Source organism: Nothobranchius furzeri, chromosome 5 (genome assembly GCF_043380555.1).
Source record: "Nothobranchius furzeri strain GRZ-AD chromosome 5, NfurGRZ-RIMD1, whole genome shotgun sequence".
In the NCBI taxonomy this organism is placed as follows: Eukaryota; Metazoa; Chordata; class Actinopteri; order Cyprinodontiformes; family Nothobranchiidae; genus Nothobranchius; species Nothobranchius furzeri.
The window spans coordinates 24735768-24756743 of NC_091745.1; the positions used below are offsets into that span (position 1 = coordinate 24735768).

The 20976-nt window shown below is 42.9% G+C and overlaps 1 protein-coding gene and 1 long non-coding RNA gene across 2 annotated transcripts in view; one reads left to right on the forward strand and one right to left on the reverse strand.

Moving 5' to 3' along the window:
* The window catches only part of LOC139069993 (uncharacterized), a 452948-nt gene that overhangs the window by 47155 nt on the left and 384817 nt on the right, over positions 1-20976 (reverse strand). The window lies entirely within an intron of this gene.
* LOC139070082 (uncharacterized) lies at positions 9968-11284 on the forward strand. The gene is made up of 3 exons (XR_011520732.1): positions 9968-10055; positions 10918-11046; positions 11184-11284. It is a non-coding gene; the product is annotated as an uncharacterized lncRNA (long non-coding RNA).

Genomic DNA, 20976 nt, shown 5'->3' on the forward strand with positions numbered 1-20976 from the left:
CGTGATATCGCTACGAAACTTCTGGTGAGTGATCCTAGTCTGAGCCCCAAGAGAAATAGACAGCTGAAGTTTGTGGGCGTGGCCTATTTTCTTAAATAGCGCCCCCTAGAGCCATTAAAACTGTCAGCCCCAAGCCATGCTTTGACTGAGGATTACGAAATTTGGTACACTAATGTGGTGTCTCAGGACCTACAAAAAAGTCTCTTGGAGCCAAGAACAAAGTCGCACAGGAAGTCGGCCATTTTGGTCCAAGTACTCGAATTAGTGGTTTTCGCACACGTTGTTTGGAGAGTGATGCTCCGTCACCCTTTTCACCAATCGCCTTCAAACTTCTGCCATGTACTCTTAAGACGTAGGGGAAAAAATTCAACCGTCGGATTTTTCAAAAGTTGAAAGGTGTGGGCGTGGCTAAGCCTCAAACTTTGACCTTTCGCCACGCCACTCTTTTTTTCCACAGCTTCCTATTGGACTCCTTTTACCCAATCACCCATAATCTCTGGCAAATAGCAGTAGACAACTTGAGGTCACTTGGTATCCAGTACTGGCAGGTTTCGAGTAAAGGCGGGGCTTTGGCAGCATGGTGAAAATCGCCATCACGCCATGGAAATACGTTTGCCTCTCATTTCTTCAGTTATTGTGATAGCGCTACGAAACTTCTTGTAAGTGATCCTAGCCTGAGCCCCAAGAGATATCCATAGCTGAAGTTTGTGGGCGTGGCCTATTGTCTTAAATAGCGCCTCTAGGACCATTTAAACTATCAGCCCCAAGCCATGCTTTGACTGAGGATTACGAAATTTGGTACACTAATGTGGTGTCTCAGGACCTACAAAAAAGTCTCTTGGAGCCAAGCACAACATTGCACAGGAAGTCGGCCATTTTGGTCCAAGTACGCGATTTAGTGGTTTTCGCACACGTTGTTTGGAGAGTGATGCTCCGTCGCCCTTTTCACCAATCGCCTTCAAACTTCTGCTATATACTCTTAAGACATAGGGGAAAAAATTCAACCGTCGGATTTTTCAAAAGTTGAAAGATGTGGGCGTGGCTAAGCCTCAAACTTTGACCTTTCGCCATTACTTTACTTGACTTAATAACTCCCATGTGCATGATCAGATCTTTTTCGAACTTTGTCTGTGTGATCATTGACCATATCTGTAAACAATGACAATGTGGACAGCTGACATCACCTAAGCCCCGCCCCCTGACTACAGGAAGCCTATTGTTTTATGGTGAACTGCCCATATTTGTCCCCTCTAATTTAGTCAACATGAAACAAAGGTCATGCACTGTCTTCATGATGCTGTATTGACCATTCAGATCTGATAGCTTTCCAGAAAGGGAGGGGCTTTGATGCCATGGCGAATTCTGGCGTAACGCCGTAATCTTAATATTCAATTTAATGGTGAGCTCAGAGGGGATGCTGAGTCAGGGTTAGGTGCGGACTAGGAGGCCATTCGCGGTTTCTGGTGTCGGGGTGGTTGACGTTTCTGTTCTGTCAGACGTGCACTGGTGTCCCGGGCTGCCGTCCAGACCGGAGCGGCGCGGAGCTGCGAGGGCCGAACGACGCTGCTTGCAGCTTTAATTTTGTTTCTTACTTGGTCACATATTAACTAGTGGTTATGTGCCGGCCCAGCTCAGTCTGTCAATGAATCTGTCTGACGCACCAGCACATTGTAGTACCTCTTAGTTTTATGGTCCTTGTTTTAGCCCAAAGACTGTCCTGATCCACCCTTTGGACCAAAAAGGGGGGAATCTTTGGACCACATAGGTCATTGCGCGTTTGCGAACTATGGACCTCGTACATCACCACGTGCTCCATAAACTGAACTGTATGGCCGGCGGTGAGATGCCTTTGTGTCCCCTCGTGGAGTTAACCGCCCACCGATCTTCCTCCTTCTACACTACTACCTCTCGCATGGACGACATCATCATTGCGTACCACCTGCGTGAGTGGCTTCTTCTCGTTATGCGCGTTGGGGACTATCCCGTTTCCTATCCTCTTTGTGCCTGACCAGGATCAAAGACCAAAGACAAAGGTGTCCAAGGAGACCTACGTTCATGAGGAACAAACCCATCTGTGCTTCCGACGATCGAGCTTTGGGCGCGATCCCGGAAACCAAAAGGGGGAATGTTGAGGGTCTGACCTCATGAGGAAATTACTATGCAGTGATTTTCTCCAAAATGACTGTGCTTAAATTGCTCTGAAAAGCAAATAATCACATCAGCGCCAAGAAACTTCATTTCCCATGATGCTTTGCACACGGAAGCATTGTGATGACGTCACCGCCTAATACCAGAAACACATTCTGTGCATGTGCGGGAGTCACTGAGCTTTCCCGCGAACTCAGACTATAAATCATCAGGAAAGACAAAGGAACCTCGTTCTTTTGCCCAGGATACCTGGCGGTAAGGACTCGCTTGTCGAACGCTCCGACTCCCTTGAGCACGCGGAAGCTCTAAGTGCCCAAGTTGAGCCACGGAACTGCTGGAAGACTAAACTGCAAGCCCATCAGATCTGCTCGTTTCTGCTCCCCTCCAGCTGATGTTTGAGGACACAGAACTGCGGAGGAAAACAACAACTCCATCAAGCACGCTGTAAGTTCTAACTCTACACAGAAAGAAACTTTGCTGTCTCTGTCCAGCCCGTGGAGAAACACTCGTGGGGCCAAAACAAGGGAGAAAGCATCAAACCGACGGACGACGCCAAACTGCGGAGAAACTGCGGAGAAACACGGAGAACCGTCAAATCAAAACAGCGGGGGACGCCTTACTGTTCTGGTGATCAGAAAACTCATTTCTCTCTCTCCTTATCTTCTCCCGTTTCCTCTATAGTCCAGAATAAGCGATAAAACCGCGCTATTGCTTAAAAAGTAGCTTCGTGTTTTCCTCTTTCGTCCCAAACACGTCCGTCGGGTCATTTTGAAAGAATAAACTGCTTATTGATCATTGTTTGGTATCTTTAAATGTTTTCTGCTTGGCCACGTGGTTAAACTAAAAGATATTATTCGTGATTAATCTTTTGTGCTGTTTCATGATCCTTTGAAATGTTTTGAGTGAATTTAAGGTTAAGTTACTTATGATTCTAAGTGCCTTGGAAGTTAAAGTGCAAGTTGCCACCCACACTTTAGCCAGACAAAGGGGTCAGCCATCTTGTATACAGACTCCATTTTAGAAACACACACACACATACATACTCACAAAACACCTTGAACATTATTTTGAATATACATCCTTTTATTATATCACATGGTTATTATTCATTTATGCCACTGTTTATTCATTTGACAAATTGTTAATTAAACGTTATAAAATTCAGATTTTCATCTCCAGTAGCTTTGTTGTGTCGAAGAGAAGTCTCTGCTCCGAGGATTCTACGAACTTCAAGAAAGACTGATAAGAGTTTTGGATTCATTTCCCTTTCTAATTAAAGGGTGGTGCCCCGGAGATGTCTAAGAATATCTTAATTAATTAATAAATCAGTAAATATTCCCATATTTACAGAATTTATTGAAGAATCCAAAAGTAAGTTAACGCTTACTAATTGTTCGCTCCTAATAACCCCAACACACACACACACACACACATATATATATATATATATATATATATATATATATATATATATATATATATATATATATATATATATATATATATATATATACCCACACACACATAAACACTCCTCAACTAATGCTACTGGTCCTACTGGTATTGAGAATCAGTTCATTAAGTTCTCTCCTGATGTTCTCATACTTTTGTATGACCTTCTTCACCACTCTCTCTTTATTCTGCTCTCCCCACCTATTCCACCTTCCTCAGGATCCACTCTTTCGTGTTCACTTTCTCTCGTTCTTAACATTTTTTTAATCACAGTTGCCTATTTTTGCTCATTTTAAATATATTTTTAAACATTTTCTAAATACTTTTGTATATTTTTACATCTTTTGTTTTTGTGAAGCGCCTCGTGATTTTTATCTTGAGAGGCGCTATAGAAATGATACTTTCTTCTTCTTCTTCATTATGTGACCAAGAGACTTTGAACATAATTTCCCTGGTTCATTTCCTCCTGCAGCTCTCTGAGTGTCCCTCGAATGTCCATGTACTCCATCTCTGTCTGCGTTTAAAGAAGTCAATCTCTCCCTGGCCAGCAGCGTAATCGATAGGCAGAGTGATATTACTGTTGGCTGCTGGTGAGTTATTCCTCCACATTGAAGCAGGAGGCTGATGGAGGAGGCAGGGCGATGCAGACAGAGCGAGGATGAATTTGAGCACTAGAACATCGACTCTGGATCTGATCTCAAGACCTGATCTCAGGAGGGATAGGCTAAATGATTTTATAAGAATTACATGTGTGGGGTGCCAGGCGTGCTGGAGTGTGAAGCGGAGGTGAGGATCCACACGCGGGTGAAGAATCAAATTCAAATTTTATTTGTCACACACACAGTACGAAATGCAGTGAAATGCCTTACACAACTGCTCGTGACCTAAGAGTTGAAAATAAAATAACTGTACACCACAAATTAAAATGAAGGGTAAATTTAACTGGGAAAGAGTAAGGTAAAATACATCTGAATTAAAATTGAATAATAGAATAGCTTTACAACAAAATACACAATACAATACAAATTAGAATAAAAGGTAAATTTAGCTGAGAAGGACTAAGATTAAATATATATAAGTTGAAGTTGAGCATAAAGTAACTGTACAACAAAATACACAGTATGTAAATGTATAAGAATGTATGAAGAAATAAAAATTTCTATACAAAACAGCAGCTGAACAAGAATTAAATGGAAATGAAAAAAATATATATACAATGTCCAGAGTTGTGCACACCACATTTTAGTGACTTTGTAGTGCAACTATGCTTAAGCAAAGTTCACACTGTTTGGTGTGTGTGAGAACCATATGTGTGGGCACTTACTATGTGGAGAAGGTAGGCAATCAGACATGAACGGTTAAAGGCTTTAAGAATAAACACGCTGACACTGAAACAATGATCCAACACAAGGCACAGAACTGAAGGGGTTTAAATACAAGAGGGCTGGGAGCTTGGGTGATTGGAAAACGAGAGGCAGGTGGGAGCAATTAAAACAGACACATGGCTGAACCAAACGGGGAGACAGGACAGGGTGTGACAGTACCCCCACCTCAAAGGGCGGATTCCAGAGGCCCACAGGAACACAGAGCAGGGCGGGAGGAGGGGGAACCGGAGGGAGGGCCGAGAGGGACCGATGGAGAGGAGGCAGGGACCAGTAGAGTCCGGGGTTTGCGCCTGGGGCAGATGAGGTGACAACGGGCTCCTGGGGGCCTGCGCCTGGGACAGAGGAGGCGGCGACAATGGGCTCTTGGGGGCCTGCGTCTGTGGCAGAGGAGGAGGCAACGCCGGGCTCTTGGAGGCCTGCGTCTGTGGCAGAGGAGGAGGCGACGACGGGCTCCTGGGGGCCTGCGTCTGTGGCAGAGGAGGAGGCGACGACGGGCTCTTGGAGGCCTGCGTCTGTGGCAGAGGAGGAGGCAACGACGGGCTCCTGGGGACCTGCGTCTGTGGCAGAAAAGCATGCAACAACGGGCTCCTGGGGACCTGCGTCTGGCGAGGGCGGGACCGGCGGTGACCGGAGGCAGAGACGCTGGAGGAGATGTCCTTGACTTTTGGACTGTAGGCGGCGGCATCAACCTCTGGGCCGGAGGTGGCGGCGTGGACCCCTGTACCAGAGGAGATGGTGTCGACCTCTGGACCAGAGGAGACGGCGTTGACCTCTGGTCTGGAGGAGACGGCGTCGACCACTGGACTGGAGGAAACGGTGTCGACCCCTGGACTGGATACGGCGTCGACCACTGGACTGGATATGGCGTCGACCACGGGACTGGAGACGGTGTCGACAACTGGACTGGAGACGGTGTCGACAACTGGACTGGAAATGGGGTCATAGGACTGGAGACGGAGTCGACCTCTGGACTGGAGGGAGCGTCGACCTCTGGACTGGAGGGAGAGTCGACCTCTGGACACGAGGGAGCGTCGACCTCTGGACACCTCTGACCCAGATGTGCTAAAGCCCCACAGTGAACGCTCCAGATGTTTATCAGTGTTAAATGGAAGTTAGGAACTTTCTGACTCCCTGTTGTTGCTTTGTCTTCTCTGAATTGTGTCTGTTTTTGTGTTGCACATTGTTTCAGCTTCAGATAATCCATCCCTCTCCCTTCCTCTCAGCAGTCCTCTGCTCTGCCAGAGGCTCAGCTCCTAAATCACTGGAACCTTTTGTCAGACACAAACAATCTTGTTCTCCTGGCAGAAAGGGAGGACACATAAAGCATCAAAGCCAGATTAAACTCAGAATTAGCCATCAATCCTATACATAAACACATTTTTACTTTTGCTAATTTCTGGCTTTTTATTTAAACTCACTGATGCAAACATGCCCCTCTCTGGCATCTTAAAAGAATTTACTATATATATATATATAGGGCTGGGACTTGATTAAAAATGTTAATATAATTAATTACAGGCTTTGTGATTAATTCATCTAAATTAATCGCATTTTAATTGTTCAGGAAAATGTGCTCTCAAAGTAAAACTTTTAATTAAAATTATGAGATATAGAATCAAACATTAGACATAGTTATTACTGTAAAACTGAAGCTTTTAATAAAAAATGCATTTTAATTAATCAAATGTCACTGTGTGATATGAAACAAAACCCAAATCAACTAAAATTTATGATTACAAATAGAAAACACCTGCAAAGGAATCCTGAGCCTTTAAATAGTCTCTCTCTCTATCTAGTTGAATGACTGAAATAAATTTGACTTTGCACCAGATTCTAATTTTCCAGTTTCACTTGTTTGTATAATTGGGAGTTTTTATTAGCATTTCTACTCATAATGTAGTAAAAACACATAAATAATAATCCTTCAAAATGACAGTAGAACTGGCACAAATATGATCTAGGACTTAAATGTACTAACTTTTAACACCAGAGCAGGCATGGCATATTCTGAGAATGATCAGGAACACTAACTGGTTCCAGTTGGATGACTGGAGGTTGATGGGATGATCATGGCGAGGAAATAATGATCTGACGAACAGGTGAGCAGACCTTCCTTACATGGGAAGTTCTGCTGTCACGTTAATAAGGGGATGCTGCAGACCCGCAGGTACATGCCTGCTGCAGCGAATCTGGTGTGATCTCCAGCCTGATCACAACTTCCTCGTTCCTCGCTGCCCTTGATACACTTAAGCATCCGCCCCTTAGCTGATGGCAGCTTCAACACACCTCGCTGCTTAATGATAGTAATGCATGTGATGTTTAGACAGTGACTCGTCTCAGAAACATATAATTCCCCGACAGAATTGTTTAGAAAATCATCAGAAAAGTTTCAGAGTGTTTCTGTTTTAACTTAAACTTATGTTTTCAACTTTAAGACACGTTGTCTGTGATTGTCTACAGAGTAGTGAGAACACGGAGCGTTCTCCCAGCGGCAGCCTCTCGTTTGTCTGACTACTTTCATAAACTACTGTTAGGACACAGAATAATTCTGTCTGGTGCTTTCAGCGTTGCACAGATGTTACGTAAATGTTAAAAATATAGCTTACCGCAACTTTTGTAAAGTTTCCGGTGCCACCGGGCAGCTGCAGCAGAGACAATCTATGAAAAATGTCTGCGACACGGACTCCATTGTTGTCTGGAAGTTTTTTTTTCCAAGTTAAGAAAAGAGGCGGACGTGTTTCCTAAATCCTGCATCAGTCCAAGCAAGGCAACTTCTTTCTGTTTTTATTCCATTTTAGTAGCCAGTAGCACTGTGCTTTGTTGTGTGCGTCAGTGATATTCAGTCTACGAGGAAATCGTGCAATGACAAAGGTTCAGCCGTGCTTGAAATGCAAGCTGCGATTAAATGCGTTAATTTTTTTAACGCGTCATTTTTTTCTAATTAATTAATTGTAATTAACGTGTTAAAGTCCAGGCCCGAATATATATATATATATATATATATATATATATATATATATATATATATATATATATATAATTATTATTATTTCTTTCTTTTTTTACGTATCAGCTCAGTTAGCAGCAGAGATTCAGATGCCTGAGGGCCCTCAAGGTAGGAAGGTCATAACTAAAGATGATACATTAGCTGCTGGCTGCTGAAGTGAAAATGTTAGATTGGATTGGATGGAAGCAAAACAGCTTTTAAAAGGTTGGCAAGTCACAATTGTAAATTAAACAGAATTGGATGATTTTTTTTATTTTAATTGGTCTGAATTAGAGTCAACTAGAATTTGAGGGGATTATAATTAGTTTACATTCAGCTAAATTGATTTAAACTGGAATAATTAATGTTTTGTTTAAACGTATATAAATTGTATTTATTTTAAACACATTTAAAATTTGTTTAACGGTGCTCAATTTTGCTGGCTCAAAATCAAGCCAACCTGCTAAACAAATTTGGTTACTGCAGCCCAGTTTCTAAACACGCCGGTGGCATTTTCACTACTGTTCCTTGAAATTGATGGCTGTTGCCAGCTACGGACTGGTGCCAGGAGATTCTAGAAAATCAAAGACAAGTCATTACATAGTGAGTTGATAAGTAGATAGATACATTTTCACAGCAATATTGGGTTATTGGAAAAATAGCTTTTTAATAGCTGGATATTTGTTTCTAATTCACAGCGAACAATGTTAGGTGGAAGTTAGCTCTAAGTTATTCTCTAGCCTTCTTTACTCGATATTAGAGTTAACCCTCCCACTGTCTTCATGGGTGTGACCCCGCCAGGAAAGTTGACCATTGAGCAGGGTTGATGGTTTATCGCTTGGGTCCATGTGGCAGGGGTGAGGAGTGAGCAACTTTCCACAACTTTCCTGGCGGGGTCACCCATGAAGACAGTGGGAGCGTTAAAACAAAAAGATACTGTGTCTTCTTAGGGTTACAACTTCGGGAAAAAAACTTCTGGGTGGTTCCTGTTAAGTTCTTTACAAAACGCTGCTGTGTTTTGCCATTGTCCAATTACAGATGCGCTGCTGCGTTAGCTGACACACACTCTGCAACCCTTGCGGGCTCAAAGAATGTAAGCAGTGACTACGTCCCTCTTTAGTTTATTTTTTGCAAGGAGAATAACTGACAACCCCGCAGGCAGCTGAGAAGGAAATCTATTTCAATGTAACCTTCTTTCTAACATAACTGAAACATTCGACTGTTTTTAATGTAAAATTCTTGCATGTTGTACCTATAAAAAATGTTAAAAGGGAGTATCTTGGTTCCTCACCAGCCACCTGAAGACTGAGCCTCCCCAACGTCAGAGGTAAAGAAGCATAAAGAAAATAGTCTGAATAAATCATAAAGTAAGAAAGCAGGCAGACCGGAACACGCTTTACCCAGCTGCCTGAAGGTGTGGATTTAGGGTAGAGGCTGCCCCCCCCCCCCCCCCCCCCCCCAAAAGAAAGAAAGAAAGAAAGAAAGAAAGAAAGAAAGAACGCTTTCATTACTAATTAAAACACTTAAAGGAGCATGGGGCAGAATTGTCCAAAAACAAAAAGTAAATGTTCATTCTTGTGAAGCTTATGGGTGATGAAGCATTTTAAATTAAAAAGAATGATGAAACCAGTTTATCATTCCATTTTGTTAAACAGGCTGTGTGCTTCAAAATGCAAAACATGTCGCATCCGAATTTCCCGCGCTGTTTTAAGGATGTGACGTTATTTGACGCTTCAAGCGCGTTCTCGACAAGGTTCAAACCCGGAAAAACATTTGGAAGCTTGCTAGGTGGCGGTAATGCGTCTTTCACTACTAGCCACGTTAAAACCTCAAACAGAAGAGGAAGAACCCTGGAAATGGATTCTACAACTAGCAAACGACCAAGCGCAACTCAAAGCCCACTAAAGAGTGGCACAAAGAAAAAGGTTTTATAAGCGGCATCTCGAGAGTCAAAAAGAAAATATGATAAAAGTCGGTCAGGGACCCGAATATCTATTGGTTACGCTCTGGAAAAATGGAGGCTGCTTCAACTTGATTTGGTGCCTGAAAAAGGATGCGGACATGGCACATTTTCTAGTGACCAGGTAAGTGTTGGTCTCCTTATTTCTGCTGTAGGTTTCAGTAACGAGTAGGTAAACATATCAGAGCTGTATCTGCACAATTTGAGAAAATAAAATTAAACTTATGGATTTAGATAATGCTGATTTAGGTAATCTAACAAATCTTTGTGCAGATGAACAAGAAACTTATCTAAGCTAACGGTGTTTAGCATATGGCTTCCTGATCAGTTTAAAAAAGCTAAAAGCAACTAAGGTGTAATCAGATCACTTCTACGTTTTGTGGACGACACGCCGCATGTGTTTGGAGATAAATGGATGCTCCGTTTATTCTGACGAGAAAAGTAAACAGAGCTTGATTTGATTATACCGCTCAGCCGGAGAGAGCTAGCGTGCGTTAGCATGTTAGCTGCGATCACGTTTCAGTTTGTATGTACCACAGAAGAGAACGGACATTTTCCAAACCAAAGATGAGTCTTTAGAATTATGTCATATTTGATCTACAGTCCAACCTCTAAGCAGGACTGTTACTTCAGTAGATAATGTTATTCGTGGGGTTTGTGTAACAGAACCCCATCAGAATTTTCCTAGCGCTATTGCTGTGCTACATAAGAATAAATAATAAGTCAGCCATAACAACACGTTTGACTAAAAGTAAAGTTGTGCAGAAGTTTGTATTTATTTTTCTAAATTTGTCCAGTTGAATGTAGGTCAGAATAAAATATGTTTGTGAAAATGATAAATAATTTTTTTTTATGACTGACATGCATTTTCATATTACTAGTTGTGCCACAGGTAAAGAAGCTTAGCCATTATTGATCTATGTAAACAGAAGGTGTAGAGTCTCAACCAACTTGTTGACATTTTTGCTTAAAAATGTGTTTTCCAGCTACCAGGAGAAGCAGGCTCCTGAAACTGCAATTCAGGGAGGTAATGTGCAGTCAACCTCAACACCCAGTAAGCGAACAGCAGCTAAAATGTTGCATCGATTATCTCCAACTGAACCTGTGTCTGAGGGGTTAGTATCTTTTCTGTAAAACAAATATTCACATTTTTGTGCTATGATATTTCATACATTAAATTACACCTTGCATATCCACACTTGGTTCAGAACTAACATCACACCACCAAACACTTCTGACATTATCTTTACAGGGAAGATTTTCTAATGGCTGGTGTTGAGGCCTTAGCTGATGACCTAGATTTGGATCCTTTTGAAGAAAGGTAAATATGTTCATGAGAAGTCTTGCCATATATGCAGGAAAATACTGCTGTACTATGTGTAAAAAAGATAAAAACACAATAGTTCAGCAAATATATGTCATTATATATATTTATGTTGTGAAGTGTCAATTCACAGCAGATTGTTGTTTTTTGCAGAAAGAATTAATGACAGATGTATTAGGCTCCACATTTATCTCTTTAGAAACAGTAGCATTTCAGGTAAGTTCCAGTATTTATCTTTACGTACAACAAATATTATTGTGTTGTCTGTAGTTTCAAATCCATGGATCTATCTACGGATGCAGTCCAAATTGATGAGGACCAAGCAAACAACTTACTCAACAGTGTGTGAGTTGCAATGTCTTCTTACCTAGGGGTGGGCAATATAAACGATATAAGGTAGAAATTATATAAAATTGGGTAATTTTACGGCCCCCAGCTCGTCTAGGAGATGATGTTAAATGGGGCGTAAAGAAAGATATGTGAATTACCGGACAAAACCAAGATTTACTCTCTTAGAGGAGTTTATTAACTAAAAAACACTGCTTTATGCAGGCTAAGACAAAATGAATACAAAACCAAAAGGACGTCCCACTGGGGAATTAACAATACTAAACAGAAGGATCATCCAATACAGGGTAAATAACAATACTATTAATAAACACAAAACGCCGGTACTAATCCGGGAAAGTAAAGGAATGAGACAAACACAAAAGGCTACACCAAAAGGGTGAGCTGAACTCTTTAACGAGTATTCTAATGGAGACAAAAACGAGCTCTGGCTACTAGGAAGTGTACCACACAGGTAATCAAAACAAAGACTTTAACGTCTGGTTTGCTAGGAGGGAAAAAGAGGAACACTCGCTTTAACACCAGGCCTCTGCTAAGCTTCCCTCCTCGAATGACAGAGGGAGCTGCCTTTTATAGGAAGCTCCCTGACTGAGAAGATTAGTGACACCTGGCTCAGCTAGAGCCAGGTGAACAGGTAGGAGCTCTGAGGCCACCTTGTGGCCACAAAACAGACAGCGTCTGTAACAGGTAATGATAGTTTTTGGCTATATCGCAATACGGCGATATTGTGATAACACATGACGTCACTAAGATGTGCACCCTGCTGACAATGGGACAACAGAATGGCGGTGACTGCAAGCATGGAGTGGGCGGAGGAGGAGGCCTATATGCCTCAAGTGGCATATATTTGCCACATGAGGATATCTAAAAGCATGTCAATTTGACATCTATAAACAGATGAAAAAATATATCGCAATATATATCGTTACTGCACATGCTTCAGATTATATCGCAATATAGATTTGAGGCCATATTGCCCAGCCCTATTCTTATCTACACTCTTTTTTTAAACTCCAAAGTCTTAAAACAATATATTAATTCGACTTTTATTTATTGTTTTCAAAACAGAATAGAACTGTTATGAAAACTTTGTCAGGCTGACGAAGTTTGCAGCCGCAAACAAAACGTTGCAGGTAAATAAAACCCTTCTATGTTTTAAAAAGAACTAAAAGATGGAATTGTTGTTTTATCCTTGTTCACAGGCTGGGATCCTAAAGGGAATTTCCATCTTACTTGTGTGGCTGAAGGACATCTTCAACCAATTTTGGTACATTTGTCAGAAAGCACAACATCGTGATATGTTTAATGTAAGTATTGTGACATCTTTTGGACAACAAGACAACAATGCACATTGACATAATTACCTTTCTTTTCATAATAGTGCCAGCTCTCGTGTTTCTGTTGGTGAGCGCTTCTGTCACATGCAAAGTTTTCAATTAAAACTTATGTTTTCTGTTAGGACATGTGGGTGGGTGTGCTTCACCATGTCACAGGGAAGCATGAATGGACCCGTGGCAAATGTGACCATGGACCACTTGATGCAACGACCAGTGATAAAGAGCTCATGGTACCATGATCTCCACCACACGAGGCTCTTCAACGAATCATGTTCAACAGACACTGGTTGAAGGATGCCACCAATCTGACCTTTAGGTATATTAATAACATTTTCATAAGCAAAAAAGCTAAAGTGTCAATATCAAAGCTGAAAATGTACATATAGAAATGACAATTGTGGGTGAAAAGGCAATCAAAAGTGTGATTCCTAATAATCTATAAAGTTGTAGCTTTTGTTTTTTTACAGGTCAACTTCAGAACTGGAGAGTTTCCAGAATTGCATTCTCATGTAATCTATGTATGATCTAATGCTGCTGTTCTCCTCTCCATAAAGACCCCAGCTACGTGAAGCATCAAGAGACAGGAATGACTTCTTTCATGCACACAGATTTATTAGAAATTAAGAAAAAATACTATGTACAAATGCAAATAACAGAACTTTTTTGTACATAAATAAAAATAAATATATTGCACAAACTGTTTGTTCATTTTTGGGTGAAAATGCTGTCTTCAGCTAAAGTTATTTTGAGGTATTGTGCTGTTTTGGAACTACTGTAGTTGTAGATAAACTGTTTGGATTTTTGGGTTAGGGTGCCCTCAGTCAGGAAGACGGTGTCCTGGCGTCTCTTGCCGAAACTCCAGGATATCTAGCATCACCCCTGGAAGACGGGTCACCACTCTCTCGAGAATATAATCTCTCTCCTCCTGGCTCAGGTGTTGTAAAGCTGTCTAGAAATTAAAGAGCATATGTTTACATGACTAGATTCATATCTCCAGTGAGTGATGTTTTCGTTTTTGGCATCTATTATTTTATTTTATTTTTTTACACAAATGGCTACAACCAACCTGCATCTCAGCTATACTGGCAGCTCTCAGCTGTGCAAGCCGGTCTCGGTCCTCTTCTCTGAAAGCTGATGTTCGCTGCCTACCCCGGCGCCCTGGTCCTCTTGAAGGAGCTCTGGACCTCGACCTGCTGCCCTCACCCCTTGAGCATGTCCTTCCCCGACCCTCGGAGCGACCTTTTCCTCTCCCCTTTCCTTTAGCCCCTGGTCTCAAACTTTCCCACGACACATCAAAGTCTGTGGCAGGCTCGGGCACACTCCATCTGAACTGTCTTCCATCACTGCTTCCAATATGAATTCCTGAAAATCAATGACAGTAATGATAAAAATGACTATTACCCTGTAGGTCTTGTTGATATTATGATTTTATTTTGATGCATTTTTGAACTAAACATTGATATTTATATTCTTATTTACATTGTTGTGATGCCTGTCCTGTAATGAAATTGGTTTCACAAATGATGTCAGTGACTTGAAATCGGATGTTCTTACATGATGTATAAACAATAACATTAGCTTGTTAGTAAGCTTAGTGCAAAATAATAACTGTAATTGGTCTAAAAACATCAGAAATCACCTGCAGCCACAAAGCCTTATGCTGATAAAGTAGCATCATGTTACTGTCTTGCTAACCAGTCACAAAACTGGCTTATGAATATTTCATAGGAAGGAGCACTTGCTTTACATCACGAGTGTCATGGCTAAATTAAAATGCTAATGTTGTCATGGAATTTTACAAATATTAGACTAAAGTAACAATGTTACTTACTTCATCGCTTGACACGGTGCCTTGTTCGAGCCGCGCTCTGGCCGTACATCACTGTAACTTTTTTTTTTCTCGTGAAGAGTTTGTGCGCGCTCTCGTGCCGGGCTGCAGTTACTCACAGCGCCGAGTGCGTCGCTAATGAGTTTCGTTTCTTCATCCTGCCCCATGCTCCTTTAAAATGTTTGTTTTTCTGGCTGAATGTTTTTAGAATCAAGACGGACAAGCTTGTCCATTGCAAGATTCAAATCAACGCCTGACTGATTCTAACACATGAGAGACAGCCCCAGAGAAGAAGGATGGGCATGAGTCCAAACAGGGAGTGTGTGTGTGTGTGTGTGTGTGTGTGTGTGTGTGTGTGTGTGTGCGTGCGTGCGTGCGTGCGTGCGTGCGTGTGTGTGTGTGTGTGTGTGAAGGGATAGGGTGTTTGTTTCTGCTCTGCTTCTAAATCAGATGAAGCACCCAGGCAGAGTGGTCTGTGTGAATTTCAATGGAAGCTCAAAGGATTAGGAAAGAGCAAAGACTTCCTGAAAGAGTCGGAGCAGCTTAAAGTTCAACTTTGAACATTTTAATTGGTGTTTCACACAAAAACGCTAAAAGTGAGAATCTGCAGAGGAAATACAGTTTCTGGTGTTTAGCTGTTTTCATGTTGTAATGTTTTTATAAGTTTGTATTTCTGGTTCTTTTTTTTTTTCTTACCGTGTCCTGTCTGGCTGTGAAGCAAACAGAATTGATGTCTGAATGCTGGTAACAAGCCTGGCAGATTTACTCTCAGGTGGAGCATCAAAGCGTCTGCTTTTAATGTCACGCCTGATACTTAACACTTTATTGTTGTTGTTTTTGAATGCTTTGTAATTCCGACCAGACACGGAGACAGAGGTGAAAGAGAAAGGAAAAGAAAAGGTGGGGAGAGGGGGGGTGGAGTGGGGGTGGGGGGGGGGTCCACAAAAATGAACAATAATTAACAAGACTCTGCTTCTAGACCTGCAGAAAGAGAAAGAATAGAAGAAAGACAAAAAATAGGACACACAACAATACATCAGGAGCAAGCTATCACTGCGTCAACCTGATGGTGAAATATAAAATCAACTTTGTTTAACTGAACAATCACATGAAAATAAATCATAGTGCATGTAGTGGCAAAGACAGCCTTAAGACATGTGTTGAACGTGCCCAAGCCCAAGCCCAAGCCCATACTTTGAGAGCACCATGTGAGCACCTGTGTGTGTACACGCGCCAGTTTATGTAAGGTTTCTCTATAGGAGCGTCCAATAGAGAGTGTGAGGGACCACAGATCCGCCCCCCAAAGATGCGTAGGAGACGGGGGGAGCTCCAAGTCCCAGAGATCCAGGCGCTGCCCCAGAACACAGGAACCCCAAGGAGACTGCAACCAGAAAGGCCCCCACCCCCCTCGAGAGGCACAGAGGATCGCCCTGGGGGGCCACAACCAGCAGCCGGCAGAGCCCCTGGAGATCTCAACGGCAAGCCCACAGGCCCGCCCGCAGCCTCCCGCCCCCTAGCCGGCCGAGCCCGGGACCCAGCGACCCGGGACCCAGGGGCGACCACCCCCGCCGGGGACCCAGCAGAGCCCAGGGACCCAGACCCAACCAGGCAGCCACCGGGATTGACCAGGCAGGCGCCAAAGATCTTAAACCCCCTGACCCCGGAGCCACGAACACTCAGGCAGACCAAGGAACCACACCCCACACCAGGTGTGGCAGGGGGAGGGGAGATCTATATCATAAAAAGAAGTCCCAGGAGAAGAGAGGAGTCAAAGGCCCCACCTGACATATACAGTCATACACAAACACAGTGACGCACTCCTTCCCTCATGCTCACACATACACATACAACAAAACACTTACAAAAACGCACGCCGGACACCCACTCATGCTCCCCATACACACCCTATTCACTCTGGTCCCGGTACTGCTGCACATTGGGTACAACCATCACCGGTTACCAGAGTTTGACCCTTTCTGCTGGGGTGCTGATGAGCAGGCTCCCCCGCCCAACGCTGAGCACAGCAACCCACCACCCCAGACCCCAACCGGACAGCCAGATCTCCCTCCTAGCCTCCAGCCCCAGGAAGCCAAGCGACAACAGAGGTGTGCCAAGACCCCTAGTCTCCCCCGCCTGCTCCAATACAGTGTTGTGTTATCATGAGGTGTATTCCATGGCTGTGGTGAGCGGCAGTGCGGGCATTGTCTGGCCTATGCCAGCAGATGCCACCACACCACCCCACTTGCACCCACAGCCCTCGGTGTCTAAGTGCAGTTTAAAATTAGTCAATTTCAGTTTCCAGTAGGGCTGCACAATATTAGGAAAACCTGCGATATTCGATAACAGTGCTTAATATTGCGATATCGATATTGCTTGCGATAAATGAACAAATACTAACGTATGCAGTGTTGATGTCGTCTGGTGTGTGACGTCTGCTCTGGGTTCAAAGCAAACAAAAACTAATGCATGAATTCCATTACAACATAACATTTTTATTGCAAAAATATGCAGCTACACCTGCTACTGTATTAGCAGCTACACCTGCCACTGTATTAGCAGCAAAACAACAAACTGCATGCATGCAGTTTCTCAGTGACTAAAACATCACCACCACCATAAAACTTTTTCTGAAGCTCCAAATACAGAAAAACATCCCTTACCAGGGTTTTTTTGAATAAATAAAAAAATCAGAAAATAAGTTTGTTAAATAATAGTTAACATCACTGCAATGCAAATTCTCTCATTGCTACTGAACATTTTCTCCACTTATGTGGTTATGATATAAGGCGGTTGCTGTTATTGGGAAGTGATCTGTGTTGGGTCTGCGGACACGTTTCTGTCAAAATATATTTAAATTTAAGAAATGCTCTTACCAGTTAGCGTTTCCAAGTCTGTGTGCATTTTGAAGTTCCCACGCTCCAGCAGCTCGTCTTTCACCAGAGAGAGAGGGAAAGTGACGGACAACACCAGCTTGTAAGACACATTTAGGGTCACTCCCCTCTCACGTTCAGCTTTTGCAGAGGCTCAACATTCAGAACAATGACATTTTTAATCTTTGGTCCAACAAACTTTTTTATTCTTCTATAAATGAAAGTAAAAACCCATAAATCAATCACATAGCTTCTGAAGTAAACATTTGAACATTAAAGTTTTAATAATGATTAAGCTAAAGACAAATCTAAAGTTGAAGAGTTTCAAAATGTCTTCGTCCGTGCATGCGTGTCTCTGCCCTTTGGGGCTGACGGAGAAGTAGAAATCCAACTTAAGGCGTTCCCAGGCCAGACGAAAGACATAGTGCCTCCGGCCTGTCCTGGGTTTTCCTTTAGGTCTCCTCCCTGTTGGACGTGCCCGGAAACGGAGGTGTCCAGGAGGCATCCTAACTAGACCCAAGCCACCTCAACAGGCTCCTCTAGATGTGGACGCAGACGCTTTTTTCCTCCTCTCCTCCATATCTTATCCTCAAGGCCCTTTGTCTGTCTCTGTGTGCTGGGTGCACGGCTGCTTCTGTATTTTTAGTGGAAACTGGAAACTAGGGCTGCAAGATATATCGAAAAATGATCGTCATCGGGATAACAGGACGTGCGATAGGCCCATCGCAAAGCACGTCAAAAACGGCGATAAATGTTTGGTTCAACCTTTCCATCCGTGTCATACATCAATTTTTTGTTAACCGGCTCTGTTTTTTACACGGAAGTATTATTTGACCAATCAATTGTAGCCCTTCTGATATGCGGCCAATCAGATGGGTCCGTTCATGTAATACGCCCGCCCCCTACGTAGACCCTTAGGATGAAAAGCAACACCCGAACTGAGTTAGCGGCGCCATTCCCTTGTTCGTCATGCTGGATCAGAGCAACGAACACACTTTGAGCTGATGTTTCTGGAATCAGCGCTGCTTTCAAACGTGAACGTGAGTCCGCTCCAAGGGCGTAGGAACCGGGGAGATGGGTGGGATGTGTCCCCTTCAATATTGGACAAACGCGCATTTGTCCCCTCCAATAACATGGAGGAAAAAAAATTTACTTTAAATTATTTGACTCGCGAGCTTTTATTTTGAAAGACACCGCAGACTTCTCACCACACAGCCCCTCCCCTCAGGGAGTCAGACAGGCTGGCTGAGTGAAGCGGGTTTCAGAGATGAGATGACAGCAGCAGCCAGGACCGGCTCTAGGTAATTTGGTGCCCAAGGCGAAACTGCCCCCCCCCCCCCCCCCCTCCCCGCGCACGCCTCTCACCCAAACCCAAGTCCACCCGCCACACATTGGAAAAAGCAACTCCACAGTTATTCCTTAGTTACTAATTTTTTATTTTAAATATTCACACAGCAACTCTTTAAAGTCAACAGCCTGAAGAATAAATATAAGCTTGAAAGATCGGCCCTGGCAGCAGCTCAGCGAGTTCTTCTCATGGGCAAAAAAATTAAGAAAGGAAATGTGAGCTGGTAATAATTTAGTCCAAGAGGATAATTGTATTTCTGGTCAAACGTTAGACTGGCTGACTAACGTAAACATCTAGGCAGCATTAAACATTAAACAACACTACTAGTCAACAAAAAATGGCGAATTTGACAGTAACAGACAAAAACCATTTGACATGAAATGAATAACAAAGTAGAATCTCTACATAAAAATGGAATTTGTAAGTATGATTGTTGCTTGTTTGTGACATTCTCATCACATTTTATTTTGAAACCTTATTCATGTCACTTTTTTATATAAGAGACCAGAGGAAGTTCAGCAGGAAAATTATGAAGAAGGTGAGAAAGGCGGCCCCAGACCTGCTGAGGTGCAGGTAGGTGTTACAGTGAAGAGTGAGGTTTTAGATGGTTGATGATGAGGGAAAGATTCAAGCATGATAACAAGTGAACACGACTAAATAATAATAATAACGACTAAAAGCTCGCGAGTCAAATAATTTAAAGTAAATTTTTTTTCCTCCATGTTATTGGAGGGGACAAATGCGCGTTTGTCCAATATTGAAGGGGACACATCCCACCCATCTCCCCGGTTCCTACGCCCTTGGAGCGGACTCACGTTCACGTTTGAAAGCAGCGCTGATTCCAGAAACATCAGCTCAAAGTGTGTTCGTTGCTCTGATCCAGCATGACGAACAAGGGAATGGCGCCGCTAACTCAGTTCGGGTGTTGCTTTTCATCCTAAGGGTCTACGTAGGGGGCGGGCGTATTACATGAACGGACCCATCTGATTGGCCGCATATCAGAAGGGCTACAATTGATTGGTCAAATAATACTTCCGTGTAAAAAACAGAGCCGGTTAACAAAAAATTGATGTATGACACGGATGGAAAGGTTGAACCAAACATTTATCGCCGTTTTTGACGTGCTTTGCGATGGGCCTATCGCACGTCCTGTTATCCCGATGACGATCATTTTTCGATATATCTTGCAGCCCTAGTTTCCAGTTTCCAGTAAAAATACAGAAGCAGCCGTGCACCCAGCACACAGAGACAGACAAAGGGCCTTGAGGATAAGATATGGAGGAGAGGAGGAAAAAAGCGTCTGCGTCCACATCTAGAGGAGCCTGTTGAGGTGGCTTGGGTCTAGTTAGGATGCCTCCTGGACACCTCCGTTTCCGGGCACGTCCAACAGGGAGGAGACCTAAAGGAAAACCCAGGACAGGCCGGAGGCACTATGTCTTTCGTCTGGCCTGGGAACGCCTTAAGTTGGATTTCTACTTCTCCGTCAGCCCCAAAGGGCAGAGACACGCATGCACGGACGAAGACATTTTGAAACTCTTCAACTTTAGATTTGTCTTTAGCTTAATCATTATTAAAACTTTAATGTTCAAATGTTTACTTCAGAAGCTATGTGATTGATTTATGGGTTTTTACTTTCATTTATAGAAGAATAAAAAAGTTTGTTGGACCAAAGATTAAAAATGTCATTGTTCTGAATGTTGAGCCTCTGCAAAAGCTGAACGTGAGAGGGGAGTGACCCTAAATGTGTCTTACAAGCTGGTGTTGTCCGTCACTTTCCCTCTCTCTCTGGTGAAAGACGAGCTGCTGGAGCGTGGGAACTTCAAAATGCACACAGACTTGGAAACGCTAACTGGTAAGAGCATTTCTTAAATTTAAATATATTTTGACAGAAACGTGTCCGCTGACATATTACATAAAATGTGTTTCCATAAAAATAATTTTGTTCTCTCATTTATGAATTTCTAAGGTAATGAAATCATAATTGCTGCTA